Source organism: Aptenodytes forsteri, unplaced genomic scaffold (genome assembly GCF_000699145.1).
Source record: "Aptenodytes forsteri isolate BGI_AS27 unplaced genomic scaffold, ASM69914v1 Scaffold2, whole genome shotgun sequence".
NCBI lineage: Eukaryota > Metazoa > Chordata > Aves > Sphenisciformes > Spheniscidae > Aptenodytes > Aptenodytes forsteri.
In genome coordinates, this window is record NW_008795695.1 from 9,880,097 (window position 1) to 9,893,691 (window position 13,595).

Sequence of the window (13,595 nt, forward strand, 5' to 3'; positions counted from 1 at the left end):
TTAAGACCGTTTGTACAAAAGACTGATGTGAAATGGGTGTCGAGTATGTTCTATTAAGCTGAAAGCAACAGAAGGGTAGCGCAAGGGCAGGGAAGGCAAAGAGGTAAAAACTCAAGTGGGGAGTTAATGCAGGGGTCTAGGTCATTGTGAAGGGAGGGAAAATGTCCAGGTATTCTCTGTAGTAGCACGTCATGCTTTCAAATGTCTGGGTCGCAGGCAAGATGGTGCAGATGGCTGGAGGCAGCTCTGCAGAGCTTATGTGCATCCTGCAGATTCACCTCTGTGGGGACTACGAACACGTACCGGTTTTACACTGGTGGGGGTTCGTTTCATGGAGACTTACCAGCAGCTTTCATTTTCACTGCTTCTTCTAGAAATGCAGTAGGCATGCAAGTTATTAGTTAAAGAATAAAATAATACAATGGTAATAAAAAAAACCTTTCAGACATGCTGAAAAATTAATCTCATGCTATTTGGCTATCATCACAATATCATCATGAACTATCTGATTGCTAGCTTTTTGTAGGGACCATGTTATGGCAGTATTTGAACATCACACAATATTTAAAATACAATACACCTAATGTCATGTTCTCAGATTTATAATTTCTTTGTCCTTCCTTTCCCCCAAAGACATCAACTCAAGGCCTCTAGGTATGTTTTACAACAAATTGCAAAAACTAGCAGCGATGAAACAGCCAGAAGATACATTTGTATCTACGTTTTTAAAAATTTACTTTTATTAGGAATCAAAGGATCAATGTAAACATGATATAGGCCTTCAATGATATTAGTTACAGTTTGAAAGCAAACACTTGAATATAAACCATATAGTTAAAGGAAGAAGAATGAGAGAGATGAAATAAAGAAAACTAAAGGTAGTAAAAAGAAGTAAAGAGGCAACATGAAATGAATAAAAATTATAGCATAATTTGGTTTTTTAAAATAGAAAACACTAGTGGGGAAGGAATAAGTCTCACACAGCACCACGACAAAATTAAAATCTGAGATGGGATGCAGCAGAAAAGAAGGCAAAGACTTTCAAAGGAGAGTAATTATACTTAAAGGAACATTAATGGTAAAGTACAAGGGAGAATGACTCTGAAAGAACCTGTTTCCACCTTAATTCCTGAGGCTCATTGATTTTTTTTTTTTTTTTTTAGTTCTTTATTAATTTAGTCTTAAAAAAAAGGGGCAAAGAATATAGGGAAAAGGGCAGAAAAGTCTTGACTTTATTCAACCTTCTACCATTTTTCTCATTGTCTTTTTTTCACCTAAGGGAAGGCAAAAGGAGCGAGAGAGGCTTGTCAATAAGGCTGATGTGTTTAAAATAGAAGATTTTCAACCTGTGGATGCCTGGAAACTGAACTACTTAAAAGTTTGTAAAGTTAATCATGGGAAGTAAGTCTATTGTCAGTAGGTTGAAATTTGCTTTTTCTAGGCTGCGGAAAGAACCGGGAACTGGAGCAAAGCATGATAGGAGATAGTAGGAACAAAAACCTAAATTCAGGACCTGGTCACTGTGATTTTTGGAATGTGAGACGAATTTGAGAACTTCAACTCTAATTCTTGAAATAAAGTCATTTGTTGAGTAAGTTTCATTATATTGGGTTTAATTGGAAGTGAGCACTGCTAAGTGGTGATTGAATTATTACACTAGCTTTCTGCCCTTGAAGTTCAGATTTATAATCTGAATTACCAGTAAATCATGCTGGAGGACCCTGTCATATTTCCAGTCAACATTTATCTATATTACAACACTTTCCTGCATTTTTTTTCTTATAGAATACCTACCAATGAAGCATAAAGACCCTGAGAAAATCCATTATTTAGGTAGGTTTGTAAGATTATTTTAAAGGTAGTTTTCATGTATATATTATGATTTGACAGTGCAAGACAGTATTTGTTCAAATTGTGGTTTATGGTGTGTGTCTGATTAGTACCCTCTGACTTCCAGCATCCTCCCTTGGTACCAGTCTTTCAATGGCAAGTGCAGCTTCTAGTAAAACATATAGCCCATATAAGGGAGATACAGAGATGGTGTAGAATTTTATGGCCCATAACAAGTGTAGAGAAATCACCACAACTTACTTATCCTTGAGGACCTGAGGCAGCCTATGAATTAATGAGATTTAAAGCAGAGTCAGTCCTCCCCCTGCCCATGCCTTTCTTCTCTACCCCTGCGATGCAGCACAGAATTTCAGTCTTTGTCTCTACTCGAAGTGCTTGAAGACTTCAGTCCTGCCTCTGCAACAATATCTCATCCCTGAGGAGGATGAGATATTTTCCCTGATAAGATGAGTAGTCACACAAGTTGTGCAAATAGTTGAGCACGTGTTTATAAAACTTGCTTTCCAGGAGCACACTTGGAATGAAGTTTGGTTGCTTGGATGTTCAAGAAGAGCAGACGCGAACTCATCTGAAACAAATTTTCTGCTCTGATCTAACAAGTCATTGCTGAAAAGGCTCTTTGGCATTTACACAGTTCTAATTATTCTGATAATTTGTATGTGCTGTATCTTTCATCAAGGGCTTTTGGCATCTATGGTAAATCCATTTTGTTTTATCTTTCTCTCATCTTTCTGTGCCCTCAGGTGAACATATCTAGTCTTTGGCTTTCTGAAAATGAATCTGCCTGTGCACTATTTCTTCCTGTTGGTGTTTTTAATACGAAAAAGTTTTAGTAGTTTTTCTTTGTAATGGTGAAAGGCTTGTCGTGCCAAGGTTTTTACTCTAGACACTTTATACCACGTGGAAATCAGCTGCGGAACCAAAGTATCCAGTAATGAAAACATCCAGGTTTAGAGGTTAACCTCTGAAAGACATATTACTCTCATCCAAGTAGCAGTTGCATGGGCCATGGCTGTAGCAAGTTTAACACTGTTCCCCCCCTTTCTGGGCAGATTTTGCTTGTGGTTTTGACCTATAGAGGGTAAAGAAGCCTTCCGTTTGCTCAAATCTTTGCCAGCTTGACATGAGTTTCCCTCGATAAGAGAACTGATGTCGTGGGTTTTATGCCTTACTCTTCATTGCCTCTTTCACAAAGTGCAACATGGGGAGTTTAATTTCCGTAAGGGCTTTTCCTGGTTCAAATGTCAAAATGTTTCCTGTTCAAATGTTCAAAAGTTTTTTGGCTCTAGACTTTTTGGCTGTATGGGTGTTTCAAAAATGATGCAAAGCATATGCTTAAAGAAAATGTTTTTCTCATAGCAGAAAACATTGGGATTTTAGTCACTCTAAGTGGAAATTATTTGAGTGGTTTAGTTGCTAAATGTAGTAATTATTGATAATTTGAATAAATGACTGAAAATAGGAACTCAGGATAGAGGTAATTTATGTAGCCTTATCTATAATTATCCATCTAGCCATAAAATGAAATAATCTTTATGGCATCTTGTTTTCTGTTTTGTTTAGTCACTTTTTCTCTGATCAAATATTACAATTTAATTCAGGAAGATACAAAAATGTTTCTGTAAACAGAAGTCATTGACTTAGAACACGACCAAGAATGATGTGGTTTTTAGCACGTATTGATAATACAACTGCAGCTTGTAACTGTGTGTTCACAATATACCTCTAAACACTTGAAGAGATTTTTATTTAAACAAGCTTGCTTTTCTTTTCTGATAGCTGTTCTAATATTCTCATATGTGCCATCTAGAGGTTGCTTTGCTGGAACAGCCTAGAATTACCTTCAGGAGGTAATGTAATAATTTCCACGAGCAGAAGTAGTAATTTGATTCTTACCTTCTCGGAGCTATACAATGAAAAACATGGTTGCGAAACAAGAAAATGCATGTATTTTTTGCTTTAACTATGATGCAAAACTTATGCCCTCATGTAGTTGCTTATAATCACTGATGCTTCTCATGGATTAAGAATGGTAACAAAGTGTAGAAACACAGAGAAGAAAATGTAATTAACTGTATCATGATCACCCTCACAAAAACTATGCTTTACGTGGATCATATTTCTGCATTCACATCTTCTTCCTCATTACTATAACCTTAGAAGTCTTTCTGCACTGTCTGCCCACTGCTTTGTTTCCTTTCCACAAAGAATTCCTCTTTTCAAGATTTGCTAGTTCTGGCAGCAGACAAGAAATGGGGGGACACAATGAATCTACTTACCGGAGTGCTCCACTTTGTTTTCAAGGAGAACCCAAGCTCTGAGGAACTGAAGAGGAAAGCAGGAGCAGAGGAAAGGAGGAAGAAGCCAAGCAGTTATTCATCAACTACATTAAAGTTCAGCCATCTACCTGCCTACTGTGATGCTGTTTGTGTCACACCATCTGTGTCCAAGATTATGAACTCATTGCGATAGAAGTTGTGAAGACACTGACTGATGCACCTGCAGACGATCATTACAGAAGGGGAAAAGGTAGGTCAGGTAGATATTAGTGGGCAATTTAGGGAGCCCTCCAAACCAGCCAACGCCTCTGAGAATCTCTGCAGTCCCCTGGACTGTAACTCGACCCGTTTTATTGCCAAGAGGTCCCTCCTCACCCTATTCATCTTGTGAAAGTTTTCCAGAAAACTTTTGCATGGCTGCTGTCTGGATGGTCTGCTTTTGGGAAAGCCTCCTCCCTGGAAACAGGGCACTCGGCAACTTTCAATCTGGTGTGAAAGGGCCATCTCGAGGTAAGGCTCTTTTGAGACTCCCTGTTGGATTTCTTACAGCACTAAGCACTCCTCTGGCTTCAGGTTAGACAGGTTTCTTCAGCCTGTGGAAATAAATGTTATAATGTGTGGATGAGCAGTATGTGAAAACCTAAGAGCTCTGATGAAAGTCTGCTAGTGAGTCTTGTAGCAGCTGTTATACCATCTCGAGATGGTACCTCCACAGGATGTGCCAGATGTTGGTGACTCCTGGACGAGAACTGGGCAAAGGGGAGATTTCTTCCAGAGGGAACCTTGGACCTGTGCTCACACCGCTAATGCAGTCATGTTTAAATGAAGATGCTGGGCAGTAAACTGTGACAGAGGTGTAGGCATATATTCCCTTCTGCCTTGCCTGCTTTGGCAGCGTTATGACAGACAGCTGCAGCAAAGGTGCTTAGTTGCTGGTGTGAGATTCTCCAGAGATTACCCATCAAAGCTAATAGGTCTATATGGGAGCAGCATTTCCAGAGGAGCTTTATGGTATAGTTTGCATATTTTTTTTTCCACCAAATTTTTAGTGAACTATTTAGAAATATGTTAGCAATGACTGTAAATGGAGAAACAGCTTTTAAGGTAGTTTTTCTGGCTTTACAACTGTGAAGTCCAGAACAGCTCACTGTGTTGCTATCTGTGACCATACTTAGATGGGAATCTCAAATAATGAGTAATAAAATAGTTTCTCTCCTGCTGTAAGATACATGTGACAGTTGGAGCCATTCAGTTTCTTTGTAAAGCCATTTATCTTGAAGAGTAAAAGTCCTCTTCAAGTTTTAAAGTCTTTGTTACAAGCGAGAAATAGATTTACATTTCTTAAAATGGCTAAGTTTTAAAGTTCTTTGTTACAGCGAGAAATTAATTTACATTTCTTAAAATGGCTTTCTTAGGGATGACGCCAACAGCTTTGCTTTTTGACAAGATCATTGCCAGCAACTATAATAAAATAAGAATTCTGGAATAATTGTTGAATCTTAAAATGGCTTTCTTAGGGATGACGCCAATAACAGCTTTGCTTTTTGACAAGATCATTGCCAGCAACTATAATAAAATAAGAATTCTGGAATAAATGTTGAATCTTACAAATGGTACAAAATACTTCCAACCAATCAGTCTTTAGAAAAATTGGATTATCAAGTAAAACAAATGGTTTCTTTCTAAACTTATTCATAATTTCCAAGCATAAGTGCAACCACTGAACTGTCTTTTAAGACTTTTAAAAAGAGGGGGAGAGGACAGGATGAGAAATAGGAGAACAAAAGGGACAAGTATGTCATTCATCAGTGTTTAAAGTTAGAAAAATAGACAAGAATGTAATCCAAAATATCATTTATTACCACTTCTCTTGAGGTAACGTTTTATTTTGCTGAGTAAAGAAAAATTCATGGTGGCAATTGTCCTATAAGGTAAATTATTTCCTTTTTTGTTACCATAGTCACAAGCAGATGTGGCTAGTACACAGGGGAGTCTGGCTGGGAAGTCTCCGTGCCTTGCTCAGCTTATGTTTTGCTGGTTGTTTCTTTTCTGAATGTTTCTTCTGAATGTTTCTGAAAAAGAAACTCAAGTGGCCAGGTTGGAGTTTGGGCGAAGGTTTATATTAAAACCATATGCCTTCTGATTTGGTACAAAAAGTTGCCCAAGTAGCCTGCAAAGAGCCAGTGAGTCAGGTTACAACATGTGTCTTCAGCCTGTTGCACACGCTGTGCACATCAGATTTGCTGCGCTTGTACCGGTTGATTTGCTTTCGTGTGTTGTGCTGTTATTTCTGCAGGCACAGTAAAGCTGGGGGCATCCAGAATGCCTCAGACGGGCAAAGAGGCATTGCATCTTAAGCATCTTAAGAGGCATCTTAAGCAAAGACTGACTGTATTGCACGCACTGTGTGTTATGGCAGTTGGACACTGGCTTCCCTGTGCATACACTACTCATTGTATGCGTGTGCCATTTCTGTAAGGCTTCTAGAAATTCTGTAGATTACTATTAAAAGTGGTTGTCTGTCACTCAAAGCTGTAGACTTAGAAGACAAGCAAAGGCAGAAGTAATTTCTGGAAGGTAATGTCTAGATTAATAACAATCACCCCATTTCATCACGGTCAGAAATAAAAATAATTATTAGTAGCTTTCGTACTAATCTTTTATCATGAAACTCTTCAAATATCTAAAACTCTTTACTATCCTAAAAATCTTGTTTCTAAGGAAATTGTAATGAGAAAACAAGTTTTGACATCTATCCAAAAACCCTTTCCTTAATTCTCACTTCTTCTGAGGAAGGAGGGAACATCCTCTTTTGTGGGTAAGTGAGTGCTTATGCTACCCTGAGCTCATCCCTCTTCTTGGCCCCGTCTATCTGTTTTCTGCTCTGAAAATAAAAATTTTCAGGAGTATGAACAAGTAGCTCATGACCTCTGTAGCTGGCTGTAATTTGAACAAGGACAACTAATAGAGTAAGTATCGGAAGACCAAAGGGACCCAGTTTCCTTCCCCTGAGGGAGGAATGGTTAAACAATCAGGCAGCATCCTAAGGTCTAAGGCATTTGGCTTATGTTACAACAAACTTTCCACGCCTTCGGTTCCCCTGTGAAGTGGAGGTAGTTGCTCTTTCCTGTCTGACAGGGTGTTGTGTGAAAGCAGATCTGGTAAAGATGTCTTAGCTAGAAAAGAACCTAATTCTACTGCTGGGTGTCTGGGAGCGGTGAGACTCTGGTCCTCCATGTGTTGTCAGCTTTGCCAATGCAGGCACATTTCAGGTACATTTCTGAGCACTGTAAATGCTTCATTAATACTTTTTAGTTATCTTTCAAATATTTCCCTGTTTTCTGTTCAGTTTTGTCTTTTTAGCATTTTTTTTTTTAACAGGTGTGAAAAAGGCTGAGAGAACTTTGCTCTCAGAGAACTGATAGGGAACTTCCCTGAGCAAAAGGCCAGTTGTTGCCCAGGGAAAAACCTGGGAGTCTCAATACGTTGTGGTCCAAAGTAGAGCTGTCTGTAATTGTCTGATCTAGGAAGTGCTGAAGTCCAGACTTTTCTCATTTTTCTATGACTCTTCTCAGTTGAAATATATTTATGTCCAAGGCAAAAAGAATATGGTATGTCCTTAGCGCTGATGACTGGTCTTGTAATTACTGACTTGGACCCAAGATATTTCCATTGTGAGCTGACCAATTTTCATCTGCAGTGTAAGCAGGTTTTGAGCTTCTTGCTCAAAAACGTTCTCTGTTCCTGCTTTTAGGTAATAAGTTGTACCTTCTCCATGACATGATGCAAATGCTCGTTGAAGATTAAGCTAAGCCCATTTAAGCTCATTTTGTATGTGAGGAAGATTAATGCCGTAAATCATTTTACCAGACATTTGCTTCGTTGCTGTGTAAATTCAGACCAGAAACCCTGAGCCCTTGTTTGTTTGGGTCAGCTTGCTTCAAGAGCTATCAAAAGCTTGACATGTCCTCTTGGCTTCCTTAGTAAAGGTGCAGCTGGTTGGGGAAAGAAACCAGAGTGTGGTACAAGTTAAAAAAACCCCAACACCCAAAGTGATAAGGAGGAGGAGATAAACGGCAAACCAAATTGTAGTGTCTGATAATAGAACAAATAATAATAAAAGTGCTCTGAACTTCTCCAACTAATAGAGAGTTGAGCTGTAATCACCATAGTTTTTATTTAAATGAAAAGCAAGCAAACGTTATTCTTGACAGAGAAGTGTCGGTCTTTTATTCTGCTCCATCATCTGGAAAGCAAAGGGAACAGGATGATTCCTGCCGGCTCTGTGTAGCTCTGGCTGGGTACAGAAGGCTCAAAGCCACCTGCGTAAGTGGTTTCTGCTCTTGAGGAGGCACTCCGTGGGAGCTGGGGGCAGCAGGACTCTGTTTTAGAGGGTAGAAGTTGCCACAATGTAAATGAAAGCAATGACAATATTTGAAGTGACAAGCAAAAGGTCCTGGAGTAGGACCTGTGTCCTTACTAGACATTTGGAAAGAGGGTGAGGAACACAATGACAAATCCCGTAAATGACATGGGGTGGTAAACTTGGGCAAAGTTCATGAAAGCTGTGAGAAACTTGAGAGGCACCTCACCAAGCTGGGGAATTCACTGAACGGCACGCTGCCTGCAGTTGGATATCTGCAGCTCAGTGAAAAGGCCCAGGGGGAACGACTCGGAGAGGAGCGAGAAGAAAGGATGAAGGGAGTGGAAAAGCTCTCATGGAGGGAGACTGAAAAGACTCAGGCTGTTTATTTAATGAGAAGGGAGAAAAAGCATGTAGAGGAACTTAAAAATATACTCTGGTATAGCGTAGTGAAACCTTCTACTCGCCTTTTAATTGTGAGATAAAATATTGTGAAATTGTTTTGCTTGAAAAATTGAAATTGAAGTTGAAAGTGACAAAGTCAAAGCTTTTCTATGCTTTGCTCTGCTAAGCTGATGTAACTCATTCCCGTAACTCTCATTGGAACCAAGGACTGAAAAGAAAGCATTAGAGAGCATATGGATAATGCTTAATCAAAATGAGTAACAGATACTGAAGAGAGCAAGCACCCTCAATCTTAGGGGCATTAACCAGTTCTAATTATTGAAAGTTAGGAGAAAACTTCCTTGCTACTTCTTGGTACAAAAAGCTGCCCCTGCTGCTTTCTACTGTAGCTACTCTCTTTAAAACTTGGGTGCTTGCTGTAGTGGGGGAGAAGATACTGAAGATCTTTTCTATGACCATGTAAGGGCTTTATCAAAGCCTATCTGTCCTGCAACCTTCTGCTTCATCACCGAATCCACATTCAGCTTCAGGTGTATTACATAAAAAGCTCCTTGTCCCTTTTTTTGAATGTTGGCCAAACTCACACAGCTGTGAGTTCAAGAAGGCATGTTTTAAAATCCAAACAAGAGAGAGAAGGATTTAGGAGGGGTAATAGGAGAACCAGGAAAAAGTAGATCTAAGCACACGCATTTCTACCAACTTGTTTCTCCTCTGGTTTGGAGAGAAAACCCTGACAAGGTAACTCTTCATCATTATCTGAAATAGATTTCAGTCCAACTCAGTAGAAAGGCGTACTTGAAAAACCTCAAGAAATATTTGAATTAAAGTGGGTTCGTAACACATCTGATATGGTTTGTTCATGTCTAATTATAGCTGCTGCTCTGTGTGTGCGTTTGACTTTTGCAGCGCGGCTGGAGTAGCTGTTTCACTTGGCAGCGTGTGTGCTGGCCTGCCACCCCTCTCCTCATTCACTGAATTCTGACACTATGTTTAGAAGCACCAGCCATCCAAATTATAATAGGCCTCATACTTTGCATTTAGACTGCAGAAGTTAAAGCCAATTAAAACAAGTGCCTCAGCATTTGACTCTTTTTTTTTTTTTTTTTTTTTTTTTTTTTTTTTTTTTTTTTTTTTTTTTTTTTTTTTTTTTTTTTTTTTTTTTTAACTTCATTTTAAGATTTAACTTCATTTTAAGATGTTATCTTAAGGGAAATTTTTAATGAAATCTGTTTTGGTATGGTACACCGAAGATGCATTTATTAAACAGGCCTATTTTTTTTAATCCAGTATACTTCTCGTGCATTTGATGTGATTTCCCCTCGAGTATTAATTTAGAAGAAGGAGAGAATAGTTCTTAAACATGGGTTTGAAGAGGAGGGAAGGAAATGTCTTCAGACGTGTACCCTCTTCCTTCTCCCAGTAACAGTGGCTGGAGCACTCCTGCCTCCGGGCATGAGAGGGGAGAGTAAATTCATCTGTGTGCAGCCCCCTTCCCATCTGCACTGAAGCGATGTTGACCCCTTGTTATTCTTTGTGTGTGTGGGATGAGGGTTAAGGCACTAAGCTGATTCTTGAAAATTAAGCTCTACGCCCTGCTCTGGGCCAGATTTTCAGCATAGCTTTTGACAAGCTATTTCACTTCTGTCTCTGAGTTACGCACCCTGCAAAAAGCTGTAATAATGGAGCTTTTTATAAAAGATTGTTTCAGTCTTGCATCTTTTTGGTTATGATTTCTTAATGACGTTTGAATAATTTCTCTTATGGGCACAAACAGACATAGCAAATAAGGCAAAATATTGTACTTCTCCTGAATGGGTATCTCTCTTCATTCACCCTGGAAATGGAGGAAACACTGTGTGGTTTGTGACTAGTCTCAAGTAAAGAGACAAAGCAAAAGCTTACAATACTCTGTCTGCTGAAGAAATGAGAAAACCAGTGACAGTACGCTTGACTCCAGCAGTTCTGGACCTTGTCTAGGTACACCAGGAGCAAAAAAACCTCACAAGGCTGAATTCCTCAACTTGGGAAAACTAAAAGGATATTTTGACATTCATTAAGGAATTTAAAAAGCCATTTGCTACAAAGTAGTAAGGGTGGAATTTGTGCTGTATTTCTGGGGGCATAAAGACAAAAGTGCTAACTCAGTCTATGATGCTTCAGGAGAACATAATTCAAGAAAGGGAAGACATACGCAGTAGATTAGATAAAGTGCAGAGGTTGCAACTGTCAACACAGAAATATCTGAAAGTGAATTTGAGGTAAGAGATATGAAGGATGAACAGCTATTAATAATAATGAGACATTGAAAAAATCCCACAGCCGTCGATGGAGGAAATCTGAGAACGTAATGCTATTAGAAGGATTCGTAAAAATAGTAAGATATGTTTGCAGGGGATGTTTCTCAGTCATGTCGGTGGAGTAATGGAATATAAAATGCAAGTTTCTAGAGCTGGCGCATTGGAGGTCCATAAGCAAGTTAGATTTCTGCAGCTAACCAAAATCCACACCAGAGGAAAAACCTTACAGAAATAGCTGAACTGCTGTATCAGATGACCACAGCGAGACTACATTTGATATAGCATGGAAAGCAGAAACACTTGTACACATCAGTCAAGAGTAGAACGTGACAGGAAGAAAGCAGAGTGGATAAAGCTCAAAGAAAGTAAAGAGTTTAAGCTAGCCAGAAAAAAAAAAAAGGGGAAAAAGAAAAAAAAAAAGAAAAAAGAAAAAAAGAAAAAAGAAAGAAATAAAACCTCTGTGAAATCCATCTACTCTTCTGATGCAGTTACAATTTTCAATGGGCAGGAACCATTTTTTTCCAGTCATTGAGTTTGGACAAGAATATGGAGGGAAAAAAAGTTTAGTGCAGACTCAGCGGAAAAGGTACTGTGCCGGCTGGCTTGAGTGATAACAGGGTTTTTTTTCCATGAAGTACAACTGAAGGAAGAGCTGTCTGGCTGATAGCTCCCTCTTTTCTTCACGGCGAAAGTTAAAGAAATCTGTTTGCATGCATTTGAGTAGCTCTGACCTGATTTGCAGTTTATAGGAGAAATGTTTACCAAAAAAAAAAAAAAAATCATTCCTCTCCTTTTCAGTATTAATATAAAAATACAGGGTGTCATTATGGTAAATTGTTAACCAGCAACAGCATGACCATTTGGCACAGAGTACCAAATGGCATAGAGGCCTTCCTGCATGTCCCTTGGACCTTCAGCTTCCAAGTAACCCGAGTCTTAAGAAATTTAAAGGAAAGCATCAATTTTCATGGATCACGACAAGACCAAGGAAAATAAAAAATCCCCTTATGAAATGAATTATTTCACATTAATACTCCTTGTATTTGCTTCTGTTCACTTAGAATGAGGAGAGCCTTACCAAACCAACAAGATTTTTTTTTTTTTTTTCAGTTCCAAATGAAGCAAATTTGCCTAGAAAGATTTCAGTCAGCTCTGCTGATGGCTACTGGTCGTTGCATAAGAGCATCCCTCCCTTGGAGGGCGATGTGGCTCCCCTCGCTGATCTCTTGCGTAGCACTTGTATTTGCTTCTGTTCACTTAGAATGAGGAGAGCCTTACCAAACCAACAAGATTTTTTTTTTTTTTTTCAGTTCCAAATGAAGCAAATTTGCCTAGAAAGATTTCAGTCAGCTCTGCTGATGGCTACTGGTCGTTGCATAAGAGCATCCCTCCCTTGGAGGGCGATGTGGCTCCCCTCGCTGATCTCTTGCGTAGCAAACAGCTGCACGCAGGCAGCAGGTTGAACGCGTCTCTGGAATTAGACTGGTAACTTGCACGCCCTCTTATTATTGTTCAATGAGGAGCAAATATAACGGCTTTGCAGCCCACCGTCTTAAATGGAATTCAACGATGTGTCATTTACAAAACCAAATGGTTTTAAGATGATTGTGCAATGTGCTGAGTAGCTCTTACAATGTTCATAGACTAATTTGGGAAAGGTATGTGTGCACACCCATGACCTTAAGCGCACAGTTCCATTCCTGTGCTTAAAGACAAAATTTCCTAAATTGGTGTCACAATATCTTCAATTCTTGTTGAAAAATTCACAGAATTAAAATGAAAATGTTGATGCAAATGTGACTGTCTTGCTCTTCTTCCAGCACATTTTAGGAAAACACAAACAGCTTTATTGCTACATGTTATGCTAATAAAATATGCATGTTGTTTGGAGGGTGTAGGCTTGTGGTTAGTTTCTATAACAGCAACTGTTTTCTTGGGTTTGTGCAACATAATTTTCTCCGAAGAGTTAGCTAATTTTTTTGCTATCCTTGGTCCTTTTACTGAAGTTATCTAATGTGATGTAAAATTTGGCATGAAGGGAGTAATAATCTATCAACATATTATAAAACTATATCTGAGTATACTCACTTTTTTAATACCAGCAGGGAACTGGATCCCCTCTTCTTTGTTTCCATAACAAAATAAAATCATAGAAACTGATTTTCATTTTTTTAACAACTTAAGAAAAAATGTGTATTAGAAGTCAAGTGTGGGAGTTGCTATGTATTTTAATGATTCATATTCCCAGGATTGTGGCGTTTGTTTTGTTTTGTGGGTTTTTTTTAAATTTTCCTTCATTCATTTTAGTGCATTGAATTTGCTTAAATTCTTACCTACTGCTGTGGTCTAACCCTAGCTGGCAGCTAAGCACCACACTCCCTCCCTCCCTCCCTCCCTCCC

General features: G+C 38.9%; 1 long non-coding RNA gene across 1 annotated transcript in view; it reads left to right on the forward strand.

Annotated features, from left to right (window-relative positions):
• Positions 1-1,795: 1,795 nt before the first annotated feature.
• LOC109279558 overlaps positions 1,796-13,595 on the forward strand; it is a 14,624-nt gene continuing 2,824 nt past the window's right edge. The window contains exons 1-2 of the long non-coding RNA XR_002086235.1: positions 1,796-1,833; positions 4,156-4,380. This is a non-coding gene — a long non-coding RNA (uncharacterized LOC109279558). The remainder of the gene's footprint in view (positions 1,834-4,155; positions 4,381-13,595) is intronic.